Consider the following 23,883-nt stretch of genomic DNA (forward strand, 5'->3'; position numbering starts at 1 on the left):
GTGTGTGTGTGTGTGTGTGTGTGTGTGTGCGTGCGTGCGTGTGTCTGTATGTGTGCCCAAGCAATATATCCACACTTCTTGGTTGTCAGGCTTGAACACAGTGAGATGTGTTTCTTGATTGCTGTTGTGTGCATGCATATGCGTGCTGAGGTTATGTGTGTGTGTGTGGACATAACCACACTGCTGCCCATCCTAAGAGTCCACTCTGTGAGAGCTGCTCTTCCTGAAGTCATTAATCTTACTTTGGCCTTTCCTGTGCCGTACCTCAGGAGCCCTCTCCTCTCTTTTTCCCCCTTTTTCTCTTCTCCTCTCCTCCCCTCCTCTCCTCTCTTTTTCCCCATTTTCTCTTCTCCTCTCCTCCTTTCCTCTCATCTTCTCTCTTCTCTTCTCCTCTCCTCCCCTCCACTCCTCTCCTCCCATCTCTTCTCTCTCCTCTCCACTCCTGCTGCTCAGAGGGGTGGTTCGCATATTTTAACTCCTAATGCTCTCTCCCTTTCTCTCTCTTTCTCTCCCTTTCTCTCTCATTTCGTTCTGTTCACTCACTCTTTTTCTCTCTCTATCCTCTCTAAAATGTGCTTTTTCTCATCACTCCATATTATCGTCTTACTGTCTCTTATTCTACATTCTTTTTTAGAACGAAATCTCTCATATCTCTCTTTCATTTACTTCTTTCTGTATAAAGTGTTATTTTGCTCTCTTTTTTTCTAGTTTTTTTTCTTTATTCAAATTCAGAAGTGCTTGACCATGATACATTCCAGTGTTGCCAAAGCAACACCTTATATCCCCTATGACTCATCCATTCTTTTACTTTCTACCTTGCCGTTTCTCACTCAGTCTCTCTTTCTGAATCTCTCACTCTGTTCTTTTGTCTTTCTCAATCTGTGTCTGGCCTCATCCCTCCCTCTCTCTCTCTGTCATGCTCTCTCTCTCCATCCATCTCTACTTTTCCTTCTCTCTCTCTCTCTCTCTCCCTGGCAGGATGAACATGAGCCTTGACTGAGCTTTGACAGGGTGAACACGAAGCCAAGATACTGTAAATAGCCTGCAGTGAATAAACAGGGGTACATCAATACATACTGTATGCAGTAATGCCATTTGAAGAATTTTTGTTATTTATTCTTAATTCCCTCTTTAACTTCAGGCTGAATTAAAAGCTGGGGAGCCGAGGTTATGTTTGTAGTTTATGAGGAGCAGAGCTAGAAAGTGTTTGATTGGCACACGTTTGAAAAACCTATTAACTTACAGGGTCCTCTCCCTCGCCAATTTATTTAGCTGAAGCAGCCTACGGGATCAAGTAGAGCAATATTGCAATTGTTTCAAATGTCAGAAATGGTGTGTGGCTGCATACAATCACTCCAAAACACTTTCTTTCTCCTCTCCCCTGCATCTATTACTGCAAGTTGTTGGAATTTCATGTTTTCTGGGTTTTTATTGCTTTCTCTTGAATGTACGTAGCTTAAGAAAACCCAGGCAAAGGCTTTTATGGGATTATGCCTGAAAAATTGCTGCGAGCAATAGGTTATTTTGGAATACGTAAGTTTGCAAAACTTTACAGTTTGTCAAATTTCACAAAACACAGTTAGGTCAGGAAGTCAGGGTACCCCCTGGTCTTCTTCTTATCTGGTATTGGTACTGTACATTGATGTAAAAGGGATGTATTCATAAGGCAATAAAATCATTGAGACCTTTGAGTCATTGAGAGTTTTCTTGAAACTGTGAAATGCTTTGTTTGTGTGTGTGTGTGTGTGTGTGTGTGTGTGTGTGTGTGAGTGTGTGTGTGTGTGTGTGTGTGTGTGTGTGTGTGTGTGTGTGTGTGTTTGTTTTCTAAATTTAAACATGGCTACAAAATGAATACACAATAAATCAATAAAACTCCTCTCTTGGCACACAACACACACACACACAAACACACACACACACACACACACACACACCCTCAACTCCCTCCGTATCTGTAAGTGGGCTGTGTGAATCTCCAGCTCATTGACTGAAGATTGTTCCGGAAGCACCGAAGATAAAAGGTGGATTTGAGCCTTTTGTCCTGAATGCTGAAAATGGGGGCACTTAAAGTGAGCCGGCGAGCCAGTGAGAAAACAAAAACATCAGCGGAGATGGCGGCCGGTGGTGGAGGAAGATGAGGAGGAAGTGGAGGCCTCATGCTGAGTTTACATATCAAAGCTAGAGGCTCTTTAAAAACACCATCCTGAAAGGAGGTCAAAAGAGGCCGAGACAAAGGATCTTTGATGTCTAAAAGGACTGTCAGTGCCCACTCTGCGGGGCGAAGAAGAGAGGAGAGGCATTTTGCATATCTTCTTTATTAATGGACACGGTCAGCAGAGGCAGTCGGCGCCTGGCCATTTTGGTTTCCGAGGAGGAGGTCCAGGCATGGAAAAACTAGCAGTCGAAAGCTCACTTTGAGAAAGCTTAGATGGGCCAGCCCTGTCAGTCTTTCACAATCAAACTCTGAGCAAGAAATCCCGGCCGAGCCTTCAAATGTGCTAAAATTTGGTACGGGCATTACGCCACTGAGAGATGGCAGTCCTCTCTCTCCTGCAGTCATTTGAAGTGAGCTACACAAGTGTGCTTGTGTAAATAACCTATTAATTATGGCGTGACTACTTAGATTAAGGGGCGCTGAGCCCCAGCTCTTGTTGTGACCTTTGTGAAAACGGCTCTCAATCAGACTTGGTAAATAGACTTTCTATTTTTAAGCGTGAGGGCTATCCACTGCCGTTCTTCCTCCCCACATCTTTCTCTTCTCTATCGCTCGGCTTTGCTCTGACTCCGCCAGTGTAGCCAGAATAGAAAACAGTTCCAACTATGCTGGGTTGTGTTCTGGTGCAGATGATGATGATGATGACTCACTGACGATGATGATGATGATTATCTTTTGACTCTTTATTTCCTGAAGGAATTAAAAAACGAGAGCACAGATATAGATGTTTATCTTCATATAAAGAACAGTAGCCTCCCTCAGTCGATGGTAAAAGCAGACTTTTACAGTTGAATTGCATGCATTCAAAAATCATAAAACAAAATGCAATAAAGAATTACTATGGAAAATAAATGTTTGCATTAAGCTGTTGTTTCTTCAATCACACAGCATGTTATTTGGTGAACTATTGACTTACTTATGAAATATATCTTAAATCTAATCAGTTCACACATACAACATAGTCTACATGCAGGAGGGCTACACCACAATTATCAGATCTTCTAACATGATAAATGAACATAATATTTGCTATGAAGGAATTAAAATGAGAGATGTAGATGTATATCTTTATATAAAACAGTAGCTTAACACAAAATAGAGAGAAACTGAAGCATATAAGTTATCCTGCATGAAGACAAAGTGGCAAGCGCTAGCAACACATACACATATAAAGAACAATGTGGTTAGCTAGTTAGCTATCCCAAAACTCTCATCATTCACTTCACACAGATATATAAAGCAACACAAAACCACTCATCCCATATGCCCTTACAATCTAATACATGAAGAAATCATAGTGTGTACTTCAGATGATGTTAGAACGTATGTATCGCATCAGATAGCCTACATACTGCTCTCAGTCGATGGTAAAATCTATCTATCTATCTATCTATCTATCTATCTATCTATCTATCTATCTATCTATCTATTTATCTATCACAAAGAACCCTACTAGTCTGTGTCTCAGTCCTTGTCTCTGGTGTGTGTGCTGTGCTTCCTGTAGTTTATTAGGCTGTAGGCTCTCACAGTAATGGGCTGTAGGCTATAGGAAGTCTTCATGCAGATTCTGGGACACTGGGGATGCTTGTGTTCTCCTGAGAGTGTGCTTCTATCTGGCCTTATTGCTGCATTGGCAGATAGCCCAGTTGTCTTTTATCATGTATCTAAACTTGGCATCCAACATGGGCAGGATCAGGCAGATGCCCTTGAAAATATATTAGAGGTGAAAACATATGGGTTCTTTAATAAATAAAGTTAGACTTAATATGCTCACATACACACAGATATTTTATACATATTTTAAATATATGCATATTTAATAAAATACTTTGATGTTTTGAAATATGTAATTTAGGTAAGTACAAACAAAACATCAATTACATGATTTGCATTTCAGTGAATGTAATTCCCATCAAAATAAGCAACGATGGTAAATACACATACTGTACAGTACCCTCCAGAATTACTGTCGCCTCTGCTAAAGTTGACTAAAAACAGGTATACAAAATAATCTTCTGGTGATTTATTGTAATCTCATAATGGAAAAAATGAGGGAAAATCCAACCTTGAAGGGAAGCAAATTTATTCTGAGAAAAAGGAAAGTCTTATAAAGCAGAGGTGTCAATCATTCTGGAGGATACTGTGCATTCCCCACCATCACTAAACACAAATACATTTCACATTAACATGTACTTATTGTCATGTGGCAGAAGCTTTTATCCAAAGCCACCAACAAGGAAGATACAATGCAAGCAACTAGGTAATCAATACAAATATACATGAAGACAAACCCAAGTGCATAACAGGTATACACAATAAATAAAACCCTTCCCAAGCTCACTCACTCATTCACCGCCCAGTATGTCAACTCCAATATGTCAAGCAACCCACCTGTGGTACTCCAACTGCAAGCTACATCTATCAGTACCATGGGTAAAGGGTCATTCACACCAAGAACGATAACGATAACTATAACCATAACGATAAAAGCGTTCACACTAAACAACGATAAACATAGTTTCTCCTTGTGTTAATGAATGTGACGGCTAAAATTCGATGGGTTCTGATTGGCTATTAGCTTTTTATCGTTCTCACAATCGCTCTGAAAGTGATCCCCAACGATGTTGTTCTTCATGTTGTTATCGTTATAGTTTATGTGTGAACGTCGTCATTCATATTAACGAGCACGATATTTGTTTATAGTATGCTCGACTCAAATATGATAGACACGTGCGCACACACGCGCGCGCTTACATGCACACACACGCGCGCACACGCTCACATGCACACACACGCACACGCTCACATGCACACACACGCACACCCACATGCACAGCCGTGGGGGCAGCCGTGGCCTACTGGTTAGGGCTTCGGGCTTGTAACCGAAGGGTTGCTGGTTCGATCCCTGACCAGTAGCAAAATGTGGGCGGGGGAAATGGTTGAGCACTGCTCTCCCATGCCCACATCCACAGCTGAAGTGCCCTTGAGCAATGCACCTAACCCCTCACTGCACCTCGAGCGCCGCTGTATCAGGCAGCTCATTGCTCAGGGATTAGTGTGTGTTTCACCTCACTGTGTGTTCACTGTGTGCTGAGTGTGTTTCACTAATTCACAGATTGGAATAAATGCAGAGACCAAATTTCCCTCACAGGATCAAAAGAGTATATATACTTATACTATACTTACTTATGCACACACATTCACACACACACACACACACACACACACACATGCATGCACACATACTGTACAGACACAACCACACAAACACACACACACACACACACAGACACACACACAGAAGTGAGGTGCTATGATGACAGAAGTGATACATGAGGTGTCAACAAACAACTGATACAAAACCCTATTGGGTTTACACACACACACACACACACACACACACACCTACTTCCAAACACAGACACACACAGAGAGATCTCCAATGTTGAGGAATTAAGCCATGGGTAAACACAGGAAGCTATTAAGTACAGTACAGCACCTTTAAGAGACAAGATCCTGGCGCCCTGTAATGCCCATTCACTCCAAAGCACTCATTAGTTAATTAGCTCAGTAGTGTTTCTCACCCTCAGGCTAGTCAGCTTAACTTAACATAACTTTAAAGAAAAAGAGTAATCAATTCGGTGGGAAAGACAGGTAAAGGTAAGTGTACCCTGTCCATTTTGAAAGTATGTTTTAATCAATTAAATTATTATTTAAAAATGTTCCCGGTGTGATCTTCATGCATTTAACACTTAAAGGTGCAGTCAAGGGTTACGTAGGAAGATGCATTTGTTTGTGTTTATGTTTATATTTAAATTTATTAGCAGACGGTTTTGTAAAAAAAAAAAAAACTGCTCTATATTTTAACCAAGGACCAAATAAAACATGGCAGAGAGGTAGCTCTCCCCTACAGTACCTTCAGTATTCCCAGAGAAAATCCATGCAGGGTTTTGTTTTTGCTTGGGGGACAGGCTGCCCCCACTTACCAGTTTTTGGAGGCTGGGCTGCCTACAGAGATCGGGTGTTTTACAGTGTACTCACGGAATGGACAGCTAGTGGTTATGAGGAGATGATTGCTGAATGTGAGAAACAAATGTTATGGGCTTGATATCGCATAAAATCCCTGACTGCACCTTTACCGTAACGTAGATACATATTAATCCACAGTTCACGCATAGAATAGAGTAGCTGTATGTTTACACACACATCCCTGCATTTAACCCATCCAGGAGCAATGGACTCACACACACACAAACACACGCACACAAGAGCAGTGAACAATGAACACACACACACACACCACACACACACACACACACACACACACACACACACACACACACACACACACACACACACACACACACACACTAGGAGCAGTGAACAATGAACACCAAGGGCACGGGAAGGGGGGTGCTGGCAGGAGATAGATTTAAAAAAAAATATTATATAGGCTACATGTTTAAATAATTACTAATTTGCTGTCTGACATTATTTATATTTTTGTATGTGAAATGATGAGTCAAATAACAAAAAAGGGTTATGGATAGGTTTGAATATAGGCTACTAAAAATGAACAGTTATAGAGATCAACGTGAACGTGAGTCAGTTACTGTAAGAACCGTAGCGTGGTTTCAGCCAGGCCTATGTGATGTACGGTTGATATAGGTCTACATATTCTATGCGATTTACACATTCAAAAAAGCATGGATAAGCTGAAAGAAACTTTAATTGTGTTTTACAGTTTTGCAAAATTAATAACTGTATAGCTAGTGATCATTTCACTATCCTAGTCGCTAAGATAGAAATTATTAGGACACTTGCTGTGGAGACGACACACTTTAGGCTATTCAGAAATTATTTGCGAGACCATTGCAGCCTGATTATTAGCCTATATTTAAAGCCAAACATCTCTGGTGTGGTTTTGACGATCAGAAAAGTAATTTTCCTTAGCTATACTGAAATAGGCTAATGATGTCAAGTGCACTTCTGTGGGGTTAGGGTGGGCGAGGTGGCTTTGGATTGCTGTCGCGGAACATTGGAATTTGTGGCTGCCAAGGACTTTTCTAAAACTTCTCTCTATCACCCAGTCAAAACCGGCTAAAATGACGTATTTAGCAGTCAAAATCCGAAACATGTCCAGGAGGGGAGAAATCGTTGGACATCCATTATTTTTGTTATTCAGCACCCCTGGTCAAAAATAGGTTCCCGCGCGCCTGATGAACACACACACACACACACACACACACACACACACACACACACACTACAGTAGGAGCAGTGAACAATGAACACACACACACACACACACACACACACACACACACACACACACACACTACAGTAGGAGCAGTGAACAATGACACACACACACACACACACACACACACACTAGGAGTACATACATGTGGGCAGGATGCTGGTAGCTTGAAGACCATTATCTGGGATCACAAAAACAGGTCAGGTCTTGCCATGAGGCCCAAAATAATGACACAGGAGAGATTCTGAGAGATTCAGAAACAGTTTGCTTATGCAAAACATTTGTATTTATGCAGTATGTCTCATTAGAAGCCCAGTCAAGCCACATTTATTTATAGCACATAGCAGTGGCACATCGGAGTTCTAAAGGGCCTGTGCCTAGCTTTTCCTCTCACCTCCATACCGGTCTGTAACTAGGACTGCTTTAAGTCAACACCTCTTTAAATATGTTTATCTTGAGTAAACAAACAAACAAGCCAACAAACACTCACATTGAGAGGATGTGATTGTGTACCAGTTATGTTCTTAATAAAAAAAGGGTAAAGGCAGATTATGAGTGTTATTTTGATTTTTTCAGTGTGCTAATAAGCACCATGATTTTAGCCTGTCTTATAAATGTTATTTTTATCTGGAAATATAATTTATTTTTAATTGTAATAATTTCTTATTTTCATAATTTCTGCAATCTCCCACTTAAAAAAACACAGAAAGAAAGACATTGGTGCGCTCAGAAACTATTTAAAAAATCAGATGAAGTGGGAGAGCAGGGGAATAAAATTGGTAAAATTGGTAATTGTTCTCTCTCTCTCTCTCTCTCTCTCTCTGTTCTTACAGTACACTAGGCAATTATGGGCAGTGAGTCCTTGAAATTGTGATTTATATCTTTACACCTGTATCTCAAAAGGTCCCTCTTCAAAGGGGTTGTGGTGTGTGTGTGTGTGTGTGTGTGTGTGTGTGTGTGTGTGTGTGTGTGTGTGTGTGTGTGTCTGTGTGTGTGTGTGTGTGTGTGTGTGTGTGTGTGTGTGTGTGTGTGTGTGCATGTGTGTGTGTGTGTGTGTGTGTGTGTGTGTGTGTGTGTGTGTGTGTGTGTGTGTGTGTGTGTGTGTGTGTGTGTGTCTGTGTGTGTGTGTGTGTGTGTGTGTGTGTGTGTGTGTGTGTGTGTGTGTGTGTGTGTGTGTGTGTGTGTGTGTGTGTGTGTGTGTGTGTTGTGAGGGTGTTGTTATAATGGTGTGTAGATATTGCTTTCCCCCCGGTAACATCAACTTTTTATACTTTTCCACGAAAGGCTTCCGACAGCACCTGGAATGGAGGTAAATTCTGCTTGAGCCATCATTATTACACCACTACACTACACAGTGCACTTTGATGCCTAATTGCTATGGCTCCTCATTACAACCTCAACCCCTGGTTAAAGTGGCAATCACTACAGTTTCTCTCTAATTGTCATCCTCATCTTTTGAACACAATGCAGTGCAGCATGGTGCATTAGAGTGAGGTGCCCGGTTGTTATTGTTGTTTTGTGTCATAAACGGTGAGACACGTGTGAGACTGAGTTCATTAAAACTCCATTGCAGAGTGTGGGGCCAGATGTCAAAAGGTTTTCTTTGTTTCCTTCCCTCTTCTCCTGAGGTGCCTACATTTAGCCTATTTCACAAAGAGTGTAATTGCATTCCTATTTTCTCCCTGATAACAACTCTGATAAAGCACTCTGAGAGGGAGAGAGACACAGAGAGAGAGAAAGAGATAGAGAGAGATAAAGAGTCAGAGACAGAGAGAGACTGAGAGAGAGAGAGAGAGAGGGAGAGAGAGGCGGGGTGGAGTTGAAGGTGTTTCAGAAAAGGAAAACAGTGAAATTGAGAGAGGATGTGTTTGTGTGTGTGTGCATGTGTGTGTGTGTGTGTGTGTGTGTGTGTGTGTGTGTGTGTGTGTGCTGGTAGGAAAGAGAGATAATTATCATTTCACTTTTAATCATTTCATTTTTCAAACAAAAATAGTCAAATTAGTCCATTTCACCACTTTGAAACAGGTCTCTCAGAGTCATTAAAGACACTCCAGTGTCTTCACTTTAACAATATTTTGGTCCAGATTCATATTAAAACCTCATCTGAAAAAAAGAGGGGAGGATGGACAAGAATGGCAAAGAAAGCTCGAACAAAAATGACAAAGATAACTAAACTGAGCTAAATGTCTGTGTGTGTGTGTGTCTGTGTGTGTGTGTGTGGGTGTGTGTGTGTGTGTGTGTGTGTGTGTGTGTGTGTGTGAGTGTGTGCAAGGCGGCAGCACACCATCTCTCCTGATGATTTCAGGGTAGGTAGCCCTCACTGTGCACAGAGGGGAGAGACAGAGGCAGGCAGGTGGGTGTCTAGGCTGACAGGGGGAATGATGCACCATGGGGGATATATCAGTGAGCTGGTGTTTGTGTTAATAAAGGGTTATCCAGGACAGGGGCGGCACAGACTATTTTGGAATATGAGCAAGTTTTTCCACAGACAAGAAGGGAGTGCAAGAGTTGAAACTTACAGAGTAAATGACTGAGTGACTTTTGCCGAGTTCAGAACAGAAATGGAACCAAATAGAAGACCAGAGGTGGTGGAAGCCAGGGGTGTCGGACTGGGGGTAAAACCACTACTGATTATAGGGGCCAAAGGGGAGAGACAGCCCTTGAGAAGTCTGGAATATATACTGCTCAAAATTTTTTTGCTTTTCCACAATTGTTAAAACACATTTTTGAAACCTTCCACCCTTTTCTCCATTCTCAAACTACATTCACAGAATTTCTGACAGTTCTTGCAAATAAAACACTCGCCTCAAAAGTTTTACCTCTGCTCAGAACCAAACAGTGTCAGAGTACCGATCCAGAGTATGATTGAAGTGTTCTTTCTTTGAGCAGTATATTTTATTTCACCTGGATATTTTAATTTCATAATTAAATGTCATAACATGGGGGCCCATCAGGACTGCTTAAGCAGGGGCCCAGGATCTTGTGTTACGCCCCTGGATGGAACTGACCGCTGGAGTCCAGGAGCAGCAGAAGGAACATAGTGAGGGCTGTTGAGATTCAGAATGAGCAACTCAGGGCTGATATACTGTAGTTGTGGACGTGTTATAGTGCTACGGGGGACAATATGACTGGAGTAATAGGCACTCACCCAGATTCTTTTGGAAGCAATTAAAACAGCTTTATGAGGATGGCTGCTAATTTTATATTGAATATTTGCCATCAAACTGATTTAAAAGTGAGTGTGTGTGTGTGTGTGTGTGTGTGTGTGTGTGTGTGTGCGTGTGTGCGTGTGTGTGTGCGCACTCTCCCTATATCTCTGTCCAAACAATCTCAGTCTAAATCTGTTTGGCCAAATCTCTCTGGGATGTCTGTGTGTGTGTTTGTGTGTGTGTGTCAGTGTGCACGTGCATCTGTCGTAAGTCGCTGCTGAATCAAGCAAGCACGCGGCATACTTCATTCTAATGCACTCCAACTGGACCAAGTGTGGGCAGTGTTTGTGTTCAAACATCTGTTGGAGTTAATGTGAAAACGAATGCTATATGGCCTTCATGGTTCATCTCTCACTCTCTCTCTTACTCTCTCTCTCTCTCTCTCTATCTCTCTCTCTCTCTGTGTGTGTGTCTGTGGGTGTATGTCTCTATTTGCGTCTTTGGTGCACATACTGGAGCAAGAAACCATAGATTATATTAAAAGTGTACTGAAAGTTCAGTTACCATTCTGATACCACAACAGATGTGCAAAGCCGAACAAGCGAAAACTATGATCAAGGAAGAAGGTGTTGTGAAGGGGTGTTTGGGGTGGAATGAGGAAGAGTGTTAAGAGGTTGAATTTGAATCAATGTGTGGTTGGGAGCGTAGGTGGGTAGGTGTTGCAAATGAATAGTGAAAAGCATTGCATATGCATTTCCATAATTAAGGCGAGAACTTTTCAGACCTCATCAACAGTGTCCCTGGGGTGAAGAGGTGTGTGTGTGGTGGTGGTGGTGGTGGTGGGGGGTACACTTAATACACAATTCTTAAGCAGGTGGTGTTATGCATGAACACATGCATACAGTCTCAAGTGTGTGTGTGCAATACCCCACCCCCGCCACCACCATCACCACCACACAACATGCGCGCACGCACACACACACACACACAAACACACATACTGTACAAAGACACACACATACCCTACACGGTTACACTTTACTTGACAGTATTGACATGAGGGACCGTTCGTTATTTATAAACGGGGTCACCGGAGGAAAATAGGGGAGGGTCATGTCTTTTTATTCTTTGTTGAGGGGAGGGTCACCTAACTTTTTTTTGTCTAGGAGGGGGGGTCACCCATCTTTTGTATTAATGAAAACAGCAAAAAAATCAAAGTGGCTTGTTTGATTGTTGATTTCTGTCGCCATATAACGTTCTCTTTCGTTCCATAGCTCTGTCAACATTGAACGATGAAAATAAGGGAGATTTCCCGGGTTTCTCACGCAAAATACGAAAAATGTCAACATCCGTCCCCATTAACGTTGGAAGGGTTGGAGCAACAAAGTAGCTTACTTTATTCACGCCTAACAGCCTATATCCATTTGGTCAACTTTATCCAGCCCTAAAAAAGCTAAATTTAACTTTGGTTTATTTGTAGTTTACCGTGTAACCTAGCCTAACTTTAAACAATGTGCATGCTTATAAAGCATACTTGTGCTTCATTCATCCACACATCCAGCTCCTAACGTTTTGACAAGCATTTCTACCAATTGACCTTGTTCCTGCCCATCTTTAGCTTTGCTGTCTCCATCCTTTCTGTTTTTGTTGTTTGCAAAAAAATATATAGTAGGCCCTATTTATTGGTAACCAGCAACAAGTGCAATTTGTTAATCGCTGTCATTCTCTCCTGCCAACAAAAATGTGTTACGTTCAAGTAGCAGTCGTAATTCTGCTTCATAAAGCAGAATACAGAATCTAAATACATTGGTCATATAAATAGCCAGTTTATGGTCTACAGTGTAGGCTAGAGTTGGTAAGTTATGGTAGGCCAACTTGGAGTGAATATACAGGGGGATTTCTTTGGCTCTTAGCCTGGCAGGTGCTCTCACGACAACCACGTCGTTAACTTAAATAGGCCTACTGTAGGTTAACATCACTCTGAGTTCGTATTCAAGCAAGAGACAGGCCAGTATTCGAGACAGGCCAGAATGCAGGACTAATGTTATGAGAGTTTTACAGTAATATGGGATATTCTACGGGAAAGTATTAAACGGCAAGACAGCGGGGAAAAGTTAAAATGATAGGCCTAAACCCGGAAAAAGTTGGCATGTTAGGTAGCCTATTTTTCGGTCCCTGTGATTATTTGTGAAATTGTGCAAACGGCCTTTTCAAGTCATTTGAGAAGGAAGAAGTGTATGCAAGCTCCCAAATTGACGCTCGTCTGAGTTTTGGATAATGTTCAGCTTCGGCAGCTTTACAATGACTTAGGAAGCCTAGAGACGGGTTGTGGCTAGATGGGATACAGCTAAGAACGGAAGTTACGTAACAGACAGTGAAATATCGCAAAATCTCGACGATACCAGAGCCCGTATCACGGACGATATTGTTACTATAACGATGGCAGCTTTTCTTCATTCGCACAGCAGTTTTGAGAAGTACCTCAGTGATTCTGAGGGAAGAAACCATGACTAAGTTTACAGTCTTAACTAAAGACCGCAGTTTTGGTCAGGACGTACTGTATGCGCGAGTTTGTGTGTGTGTGTGTGTGTGTGTGTGTGTGTGTGTGTGTGTGTGCGCACGTCTCCCTCTCCCTCCTGTGTCATATAATGTGTCATATAAAGGCCAATGTTATTATGTAAGCAACTTAAAAACTTAAAATTCAGATTGACAGAATCTCCTGTTTTCCCGGGGAGTGCGCAAGTGTGTTTGTGTTTTTTTAGAAGTGGGGTTTGTTGGTTTGTAGTGGACACCTTCTGCTAACCAGTGCCTAAGGCTGCAGATTAACTGTAACTCTTTTCTGTGAGGATGGACACTGGTTTTCAGCGGCCCTCACAACCTCCCCACACCACCACCCCACCCCTTTCAAGTGTGCATATTGTATATAGTTCTCTGCAAACCTATGGTGGCATCATGCCTTCAGTGTGCATATTGTAGTTCTCTGCAAACCTATGGTGGCATCATGCCTTCAGTGTGTCTTAAACAACCACACATAAAATGTATTATATTATATTGATATTTTATTGTATTTCTCTAAATGCATACTTGACTGTAGATAGATTTATGAGTAAAGTTACCAACACAGGAAATTTTCTATTTTGTCAGAATGCACCAGAATGCTTTGTTTGTATGTGAAAATCACAAACCCCACCGCCCTAAAATTAAATGAAATCATATTGGACATATTGTGACTCTCTAACTCTTATCTTATGTAGCTGTAGAAGCAAGTCTCTCTGATGTTTGTGTTTCTGTTTCTGCACTACAATGGTAGGCCTACTGTTACCACACTGCACATAACTGTACTGTACATATCTGTCCATATGGTTCATACCATATTTATTCAGTTTTTAGTATATTCTGTTCACTGCATATATCTATATGATTCATAATGGTACTGCCAATACATTGCACATATATGTAAGCCTACATGTTGTGTTCTCTACAGATGGAGTCGAGTCTCCGTGCAGAGGTAGATATTGCATGCCAGGTTTCAAAAGTTACGATCTTAGTCCAATCGTTAGCAGCTCTATCACAGCAAGTTATGGTCCATCCCCAAAGGGAAATGACAGTGTTTGTTGTGCAATTGAAGCAACTCTTTCACAATGATCCATAGAAATAGTTTTAAAAATAGTTTTTATTTATGACACGGATATCCATGGCAGAGACATATTTAATTATAAGTTCTCGTAACGCGGGGTAAAGTTAAACTTACGTGTCCATTTATATTATACTTCTTTGGGACACCCGTGATCATAACTAAACTATTTATTTTGTAATAGTATTTCTAACATGAATTTATAACATAAAAGTGATGTTAATGTTCGCAAAATAGCTATTTTTCTTGTTTCCTTTGGAATATCCACGATCGCTTCCTACTTCCTGTCCTGAGCGGCGAGATTTCACTATCTGTTACGTAACTTCTGTTCTTAGCTGTATCCCATCTAGCCACAACCCTAGAGACGAGTCCATAGCAACAAGTTCATGTGTTGAATTTGTTATTACCCAGTGTGCTTTGTTGAATGGTCTCAATGTTTTATTGTTTTATTTCATGTGAATACTTACTAGAGGAGTAAATTATTTCAAGTAGGCTAATGCAGTTGCAGGAAGTGTGCATTTAGTTTCCATGCTTATTGTGTTTCCACAACAATGTTAGTGAGTAAATCTACTGAAATGGCCACCATCTTGGTGAAGTGTGATGTGTTAGATCAGAAAGCAGAGGGTGAGTTTAGAACTATTGCTAAAGTCAATGTGCAGGGCTGCCAACTTTTCAAAAAACCTTGGAGTGAGATTTGGTGGGGCCAACCAACATTTTGCTGCGGAAATTTTTGTTTGGCTCATTCAGCATTATACCGTACAGTAAAAAAAACGTACATCAGTGGTTCTCAGGTGTATGGACCAGGCATGGATGGATTATGAACTTTCGGGGCCCTGGGCCCACATGTATGAAGGGCTCCCCACTAATTGTCGCATATGTGGAAGGGGGGTTTGGGGGTCCTCCCCCAGAATTTTTTTCATTTGTTTGATGTGATTTCTGGTGCATTTTGGTAGCTTAGAAATCTAGACACACCCTAGCGGCAGCAAATTACATTTGCTTCCAGGGCTAGTCTAGCAACTCTCAATTAAACTTCTATTAGGCCAATCAAATCGTCTATAGAGTCGTTAGGGGGGCATAACATAATGATTGATGGCATGAGTTGCAATGGTTTGGCTTGAATTCCCTGCTACTTGAAAACAAAGAAGATGGATATTGCTGTTGGCCAACAGTGTGACACGAGTTAAGCTTGTTTTGAGATGGCAAAAGTTTGAACTAGCCAACTAGCTCCGCTGGTGGGAAAACGCATGGGACTCAGTGCTGTCCTATTGCGTGCAGAGGGAATTTGAAAGACAACCGATTATCCCGCCCCTCGGACTGAGCACTGCGAACGTTTTAATGTGGGTCTGGCTCGTCAGGCTAGCATTTTGGGGATGGCCAATACTAAATTCAATCAGATTCATGGCCTACATCCTGATGTGTTGATATTGAGGCAATGATTCCATGCAAAGGCTTGGGCTTCAGGGCCCCCTGACACCTTGGGCCCCTGGGTCTGGGCCCGGAAGGCCCGTGCAGTAATCCATCCTTGGGACCAGGGTCTCAGAGTTAAATGAACATTGGTATCAAAGGGATCTAGCCTACTACTAGGACCATGGGCGCCGGAGGCATTTGTGAAAGTGGGTGGGACATTTCAGAGAGGGGTATGGGGGTCCTCCCCAGAATTTTTTTTTTTTGGACTAGATGCAATTTCCTGAATTCTGGTACATTTTAACAGGTTATTTAGATACTTCTATATAACAAAATAAAGCCAGCCTACGAAATTAATAAAAAGTAAATCATGCATAATTTAAAAAATAACTCAATAGGCTACTTGGCTACGCAATAAGGTTTCCATTACAGCACCAAGCAGAGCGTTCAATGAACGCATGAAAGCGGATGGTTTGTTTGAAATCCCGACAATCTTTCAACTACATGGAACATAATAGTGATCATCAAATACCTCCCCAGATTTCAGTGCCCATCAGTCCCAACATTTAACAATATATTCAAACAGTCCAAAAGTAAATTAAATATCAAACTAAACCGTGAATCCAATGAAAATGACAATGAAGCACTAAACAGATGCTGAAAACAGCACTGGTATTTTCATGACGGCAAAAGTGAGGGGGTCCAAACTAACAATTTTAAAAAAGTGGGTGGGTGTTTTGTAAGAATTTAAGAAATGTTTGTATATTTTAACTTTTAAATGCATCAATCAGGTGCACTTTCAAAATAAATTCAGAGGTCAGACTTGCTTATTTTTATGGAAATATTTGTGCTGTAGCCTAAGCTATTTTGCACTTCAGAATTATAACCATGCACACACAGGTGGAATAGTTAGGTGATATTGCAATAAGTTCACAACCACAAAAACATATGCTACATTTCACAGTTCAGAAATGTTAAAAAATGTGTTGACATTTCAGCACTCCATGAAATTATGCAGAAGTGGTCACCTGTGTTATTCAACTAGTTTATTTAAGATAATATATTGGTCATTGTAATGGCCATAGCCTATAGCCTACATGCTATTCCTTTTTCAGGATGTACCCATATCTGCATGATGTGAATGTTTGCATATGGCTTATGTCAGGCTTTATATCAATATTTGTGTCTCGTTATTTGATTTTCTTCATATTTTTGCATTAATGTCACTAGGAAGCATGGCAATATAAATATATTAATTTATCTGTAATGGGATTGGCTGGAACCTGACAATATAAGAACCATGATTGTGGGATAATCTATGGCTGAGCAATTTACAAAAATGTATGTAGGCCTACTGACAAATAGTTTACATTAGAACACATTAGGCCTATAATTTCGCCCCAATGAGGCTATGTAGAAATGTGTTGCAATTTCAAAACCGGATTACTCAGGAACCACTTATTGCACAAAGGCATGCTTTATATCCTCGTATTCGGTAAGGTTTGCTGTTTATTGTGATATTGGGTTTGCCATGTGTTGTGTGAAGGGTTAGTGAAATATTAAACCGAGAGTAATGGGTGTGCACTGTGTGCAAAATGCAAATATGATTAGCCTAAATTGCACATGTAAATGGAAATGTATGGCAAAGATACTGGGTAAGCTTTCTAATGTTATGTGTTAATCACCGGTGAGTGACTTGTAATGTAAGTGTGTAAACTAGCCGGCTGTTGTGTTGTCGGGATGAAAGGGTTTATGTTACGGGATGCCACCCAGGTTGTGTAGTATAGCCACTGGGTATAAGCTGACCCATTCCAAGTTGTATGTATTGTTCTCTGTAAATACTGGTAATAAACTGCCAAGAAAGCAAGTAGGCCTATTCTTTGCCTCGTCACAATATGTATAGGTTTAGTTTAGTTGAACCTCATCTGCCAGGTATTTGACCTACCAGGTTGACACTTCAGCGTGAAAAATACTCAATAATACTCAAAGCATAGCCTACCTGAAGCCGGGGAAATGCGGGGGGAACGCGCCTGGGACGGCTTCTGAAGTAGCATCGCAAATGAGAGAAAATTTATAAAATTCCACAGACAGGGGTGCTCTTGAACCCTCTCACCGTCTCTGAAAGCATAACCGTGGCTCAACAGGTAGATTTATAGATAGGCTAAACTCATTTTTCAGGCATCTGACCGACCGGGTTGACACTTCAGCGTGAGAAATCGGGGGTGTGGCGTGTGAGTGTGTGAAACCAATCAAATGCGTGTGTCTCACGGCCAATGCGTGAGAGTTGGCACCTATGTCAATGTGTTTTCATAGCGCTCTATAGCGTGGGTGGAAGGTATCGAAAATTGGCCTGGGAGGGTCATGTCTTTTTTGAAAAGACTGCTGGAGGGTCGCTGAAAATTTTCTTGCAGGCAGGGGAGGGTCATGCAGCTTTTGATTGAAGCACTCAAAATCCCTCCGGTGACCCCGTTTATAAATAACGAACGGTCCCTAAGAGTGACATGACACTGTCATGGACATGTCATAAACAAGTCATAAATGTTTATGACTCAATGGAGAAATCATCAAAACTTTTGTTCTGACATAAGACAAGCTAAGACCCTCAGGCTCTCCCTGAAGTTAAGCCTATCCATGCACTAAATGGATTCTCTTTTTTTCTCTCACACTGAATTCAATTCAGTTCAATTCAAATAATATAATCTTTATTGGCACGACAAATCATACACTGCATTGCCAAAGCGTTCACAGGAATAAAGGAAAATGCATATGAAACATACAAACATGATTATTACACTTCATCAATACATTATGTAAGTATGTATATTTGTTTGTGTGTGTGTGTGTATGTGTGTGTGTGTGTGTGTGTGTGTGTGTGCAGGGCGTCGCACTAGGGGTAAAAGTGGGACTGATTACCAGGGCCCTGAGAGCCCTTGAAATGTCTGGAATATATATGCATGGGGGGTGCATAGGGCCCAGGACCTTGGCTGCTGACCACAACACCTGGCGGCAGCTATGTCTAGATGGGACCCAAGCACTGGAGGAGGAAAGGACAGTCAGGAGACAACAAAGCTGGCTCAGGAGAATCACACCCATGAATGCCAGTAACACCAATATGTATACAGGCACCACCTGCAACAGAACCTGTGGATCCAGGATAGGACTATTCAGCCATCAGAAAACTGGACGTCATCATTGGACTCAATGAACAACAAGCAAGCAAGTGTGTGTGTGTGTGTGTGTGTGTGTGTGTGTGTGTGTGTGTGTGTGTGTATGTATGTGTGTGTGTGTGTGTGTACATGCACGCTTGTGAATAAGAATGTGGGTTATTGCAGTATGTGGAGTTACATTCATATGAGCGTTGCTCAGTGGTCACTCCTCTTTCTGTCACAGTTGTATATGTAGTGTGCAGCTAGTATTGCACAATCTTCCTCTTCTCCTAATAAATACCCAATTTTCTTGTGGTCTTCGATCTCAAAGAATTTTGGATATATAGTTTGACATTTTGGGTAGTTGGAATGTATTTCTTTTTACTTTGAGCAGCTAGTGAAGAAGTGCAGTTCTGACTCGATTTCTTTTGTATCCCAGTACAAGCACCCAGGTCTGCCTGTGTCTTGTTTCTATTGCCAGACTGATAGCTGAGCCTGTACCTTGTCATTTTTTTCCCTAACTTAGTGTCTCTTACCATTGTGAAGTATGTTACTAATTTGTATTCTCTGCTTAGAGTCAAATAACTTCATAGTTTGCTTGGTTTTTCTGGTTTCATTCCAGTAGGTGAGATATTTTTTCTTTCTAGGAGTTTCTTTCCCATTTCTTTATTCTCAGATCTCTCTCTCTCTCTCTCTCTCTCTCTCTTCCCATTTATTTGTTCTCATGGACCATCAGCATTATAGAGGTTTGCCCCATAGACTGCTTTATGGTTTGCCCAAAGTGAAACACCTTCAATGGCCTGAGTGATTTTCAAGGCAGTTCACTTTGCAAATGGCTGATGAAATGACCACCTCTGGTGCCACTAGAAACAGAAAATGAGGGATCTCTCTGTCCATCTTTCTTTCTTTCCTTCCATACCCCCCTCTCTCATTCTCCCAGGACCTGCTCTGCACATTTCTTACCCCCACTCTCTGTAGTGGAGTTATCTGTCATCCGTCACCCATGGCAACCCCTGGCAGTGATGAGGGAGACATGTTGAGGCGCTGGGAACAGCATCCCAATCCTCACAGTGGAGAGACGAGTAAAACATGCAGACTCATGTCATGTAGCAGTGAATGCACTACTGTTCAAAAGTTTGGGTCATACAGAATGCCCTTGTTGTCAAGGGAAAGGGTATTTTTTAGCAATTAAAAAATCTCCCAATCAATCAGAAATACTATGTAGTAATACTATTTGTAATATTGGACATTTTTAATTTTCAAATTTTTAATGCAATATCTACAGAGGTCCACTATCAGCAACCATCTGTCCAGAGTTCCCAAGGCATGCTGTGTTTGCTCATCCGAGTTTATCACTTTAAAAGGCTATCTGATCAGTAGGAAACACTTTTGCTATTATGTTATCACAGCTGGAAACTAATTACAGAAGCAGTACAACTGGACTTCGTCAGATGAGTTGAGTATCTGGAGCATCAGCTACTGTGGGCTCGATAAAAACCACAAAATGTCCCGAATCACAGACACTTCCTCTGAAACGTGTCAGTCTAGTGTTATTCTGAGAAATGAGGGCCATTCCACGTGAGAGATGTCTGAAGATCTCACACAAGTCCTCATATCAGTCATTTCACAGAGGAAATGACTACACTGACTTCAGTGGCGGTTGCTGCTCTTTGGAACAGGGGAAGCTCTGATAAAAATGGTCAATTATTAAATTAATATTATTAAGGTGCTATATTGTTCTTTGAGGGCAAAAATTATCCCCAAACCCAGAATAGACCAACCAGTAGGCTATAGAGTTGGCATGGCAGACATGGCAGCTTGGGGGGAGTTTAGGCTAGCCTTCTAGAGTTATTTCTCTGTGTACGTTCATCTGCCTTGCTGTTTTATTTTTAATCTCCCCTGGTGGTGGGCTTTTAAAATTCAAGTAAACATTAGCATAATATAGCCTACACCATTATATAGCGCACTAACTTAGCCTAAATACACAACTGAAACAAAAGCAAGTCACAAACTCTGTAACTTCACATTACGGTTTTATTTACAGTATGCTATTTATAACTTGAACTTGAACCACTTCCTGTCAGATCGCAACATATGCTGTCAATCAAAAAGAGTCCAGCCTCTATGACGGTTCCTCCAATCATCATACAGAAGCTCGGCGTCCGGGCCATCCCACTGTCCCATTCACTCCCAGAGACGCCGGGCTTCCCTGGAAATGACGATTTTGTGGCACTTGTCCAATAAACGTCTAGCTTTTCTGCACTGAGATCAGCCCACTCTGTAGTGCCATTGAAAGTCCAGTGAAGCCGAGCGTCTATGGGTTTTTTGCATGTTTTTTTTGATGGATCGTGTCGTCACAGCAATGTATTACGGGTGCGAAATCACGATAAATGACCTTGTTGCTGAACAAACTAGCCATGAAGATGAACATGTTTTCAGCATGTTCTAGTTGGAATAGTAGGCTAGAAGCTTAGCTAATGTAATAGTGTTATTTGATGCGATTTTCCATGACATTTTAGAGGAGGCTGAGCTTCCCCTGTAGTCTTAGAGCAATCGCCTCTGACTGGCTTTCACCAGAATAGAAAGTGGAGTGGAAGGCACAACTGAGCAAGAGGACAAATACATTAACGTGCTTGAGAAACTCATACCAGCTAAACACCAGTGTCAACGCTAACAGAAGAGGTGACTTCAGGCTTTCAAGACAGTTAAAGTAAAAGTAAAGTAAAGAAAAAGAAATGTTCTAGATAATGCTGGGCAAGAGAATATACACAGCTGACACAGGAAGACTGGGGGAAAAAAGTAGCCTAGAAATCTAGACGCATCCTAGCGGCAGCAAATTACATTTGCTTCCAGGGCTAGTCTAGCAACTCTCCATTGGCTTGTGAGCTCGAAAAATTAAACTTCTATCAGGCCAATCAAATCGTGTATAGAGTCGTTAGGCGGGCTTAACATAACGATTGATGGCAGAATTGCAACGGTTTGGCTTGAATTCCCTGCTACTTGAAAACAAATAAGATGTATGTTGCTGTTGGCGAACAGTGTGACACGAGTTAAGCTTTTATTAAGTTAGCAAAAGTTTGAACTAGCTCCGCTGGTTGGAAACGCATGGGACTCATAGCACTGTCCTATTGCGTGCAGAGGGGATTTGAAAGACAACCGATTATCCCGCCCCTCGGACTGAGCACTGCGAACGGTGAGTGCCCTCGTCAGGCTAGGAAAAAAGCTTAATGGACAGGCAAATCTAAAATGTTCAGATCACAGAGAAGATTTGTGAGATGCAGGCTAAATTCTGGAGGTGTTTGACTCCATCTGTCTAGCATGGTCAAGGGGGGTCTGATAGTCAAGGGATGCTTTGGTGGCATTAAAGTGGGACATTTGTGCAGGAGAAAAGAAAGAATATTGAAGAAAGTAGTTTGCAATGCCATGCCAAATCCTGTGGACAGTGCTTAATTAGTGGCAGTTTTCTCCAAAGAGAGGACATTGACCCAAAGCTCCTCTACTCACTATGCAAGAACCATGTAGGGAAGAAGCAGTCAGTTGGCATTCTGCTTATAATAGCCTGGTTAGCACTCAGACCTTCTCAATTGTAATTGGGAGTGGGTCTGGAAAAGGTGAATTGACTTACGACTTCCAGCAGGGGGCGTAACTAGCAGTGAAATTAAATGTAAATTGGTGCATTAAACTCTTACCAAATCGTCTCAGAAGTGTAGCAATCTCGTGAACGAAGGTTTTAAATGCAGTTGTTTACTCAATTCCAGATTAACAATTGTATTTGCATGCCCGTGTTTTAGGGACATTGGAAATGGGCTTCAATGGCCTCTTTGTCAGACAGACCTGCAGAGCAAATCCCAAATTTGCCAAATTTGAACCATATGGGAATTCCTGGGCTATGCCTATAAGCAGGGATGTATTGGAGGCTAAATGCAAGTAAACACAGTTTATCTACCTTTGAAATTTCAGAAATAGAGTTTATCCACCTCTTATTAGAGTTTATATATATATATATATAAGTATAAGTATATATACTCTTTTGATCCCGTGTGGGAAATTTGGTCTCTGCATTTATACCAATCTGTGAATTAGTGAAACACACTGAACACACAGTGAAGCACACACTAATCCCGGCGCAGTGAGCTGCCTGCAACAACAGCGGCGCTTGGGGAGCAGTGAGGCGTTAGGTGCCTTGCTCAAGGGCACTTCAGCCGCTTCCTACTGGTCAGGGTACAACCCTCCGGTTACAAGTCCAAAGCTCTAACCAGTAGGCCACGGCTACCCCATGGAAAAATTCAGGGGAGAGCGCGAACGCAGTCCCCCACTACCAGAAACGCAGTCCTCCACTACCAGAAATTGTGATTCCCACATTTGAGGAATTCGCAGGGGTCAGCACGACCAGATGTGCAATGGCCGAGCCTCGCCCTGGGCAAACAACCTTCTTGATCATTGCATCACCCCTGCCAGGTAAGTATCAATAATTATCCACCTCTCAGAAGAGTTTATTCACCAATTGTAACTTTTAACATTCTAGAATCACACTGTATTATTCACAGTCACAATATGTCCACTCATCAACACTCTAAGAACCATTTAATACCACTGGCATTGTTATCCGATACCACATGGCGCGGTCCACCTCACCGAGATCACAGAAATCATAGTTTACCCACCTCTTATTTTACACTACATCCCTGCCTACAAGCGAGTGGAAGGGAAATTTGAATGTGACCCCAGACTTTGGGAGACGGCAGTGTAATTATGATAACAACAGCAACAGCATACTGCATATTAAAATAGTAATTGATGGCCTCGTGCCATTATGGACAACTATCATGGCCGCTGTCAGAAATGTTGTTGCAAAAAGAGATGTTGGGATCCTTCAGCTTATTCTACCAACTCATTCCTTCTATCTCTCTATAGTGGGAGAGCCTCTAGCCTCTAGCAGATATCACCCTACCCCATGTGAGTAGGGTATGCTTAAGGTGGTCATAAGGTATGAGTTCCTTCTTGCCGTCCTCACCTTGTGTTAGCTCTTGTGGCTTTGTGTGTTGGGTTTTGCAAAATGCTAGTATATAAGTATA

General features: G+C 41.7%; 1 pseudogene; it reads right to left on the reverse strand.

Annotated features, from left to right (window-relative positions):
- Positions 1-23,095: 23,095 nt before the first annotated feature.
- Positions 23,096-23,274, reverse strand: LOC125288062 (annotated as a pseudogene).
- Positions 23,275-23,883: the final 609 nt, after the last annotated feature.

The sequence above is a fragment of the Alosa alosa genome, chromosome 22 (assembly GCF_017589495.1).
Source record: "Alosa alosa isolate M-15738 ecotype Scorff River chromosome 22, AALO_Geno_1.1, whole genome shotgun sequence".
NCBI classification, from domain to species: domain Eukaryota; kingdom Metazoa; phylum Chordata; class Actinopteri; order Clupeiformes; family Clupeidae; genus Alosa; species Alosa alosa.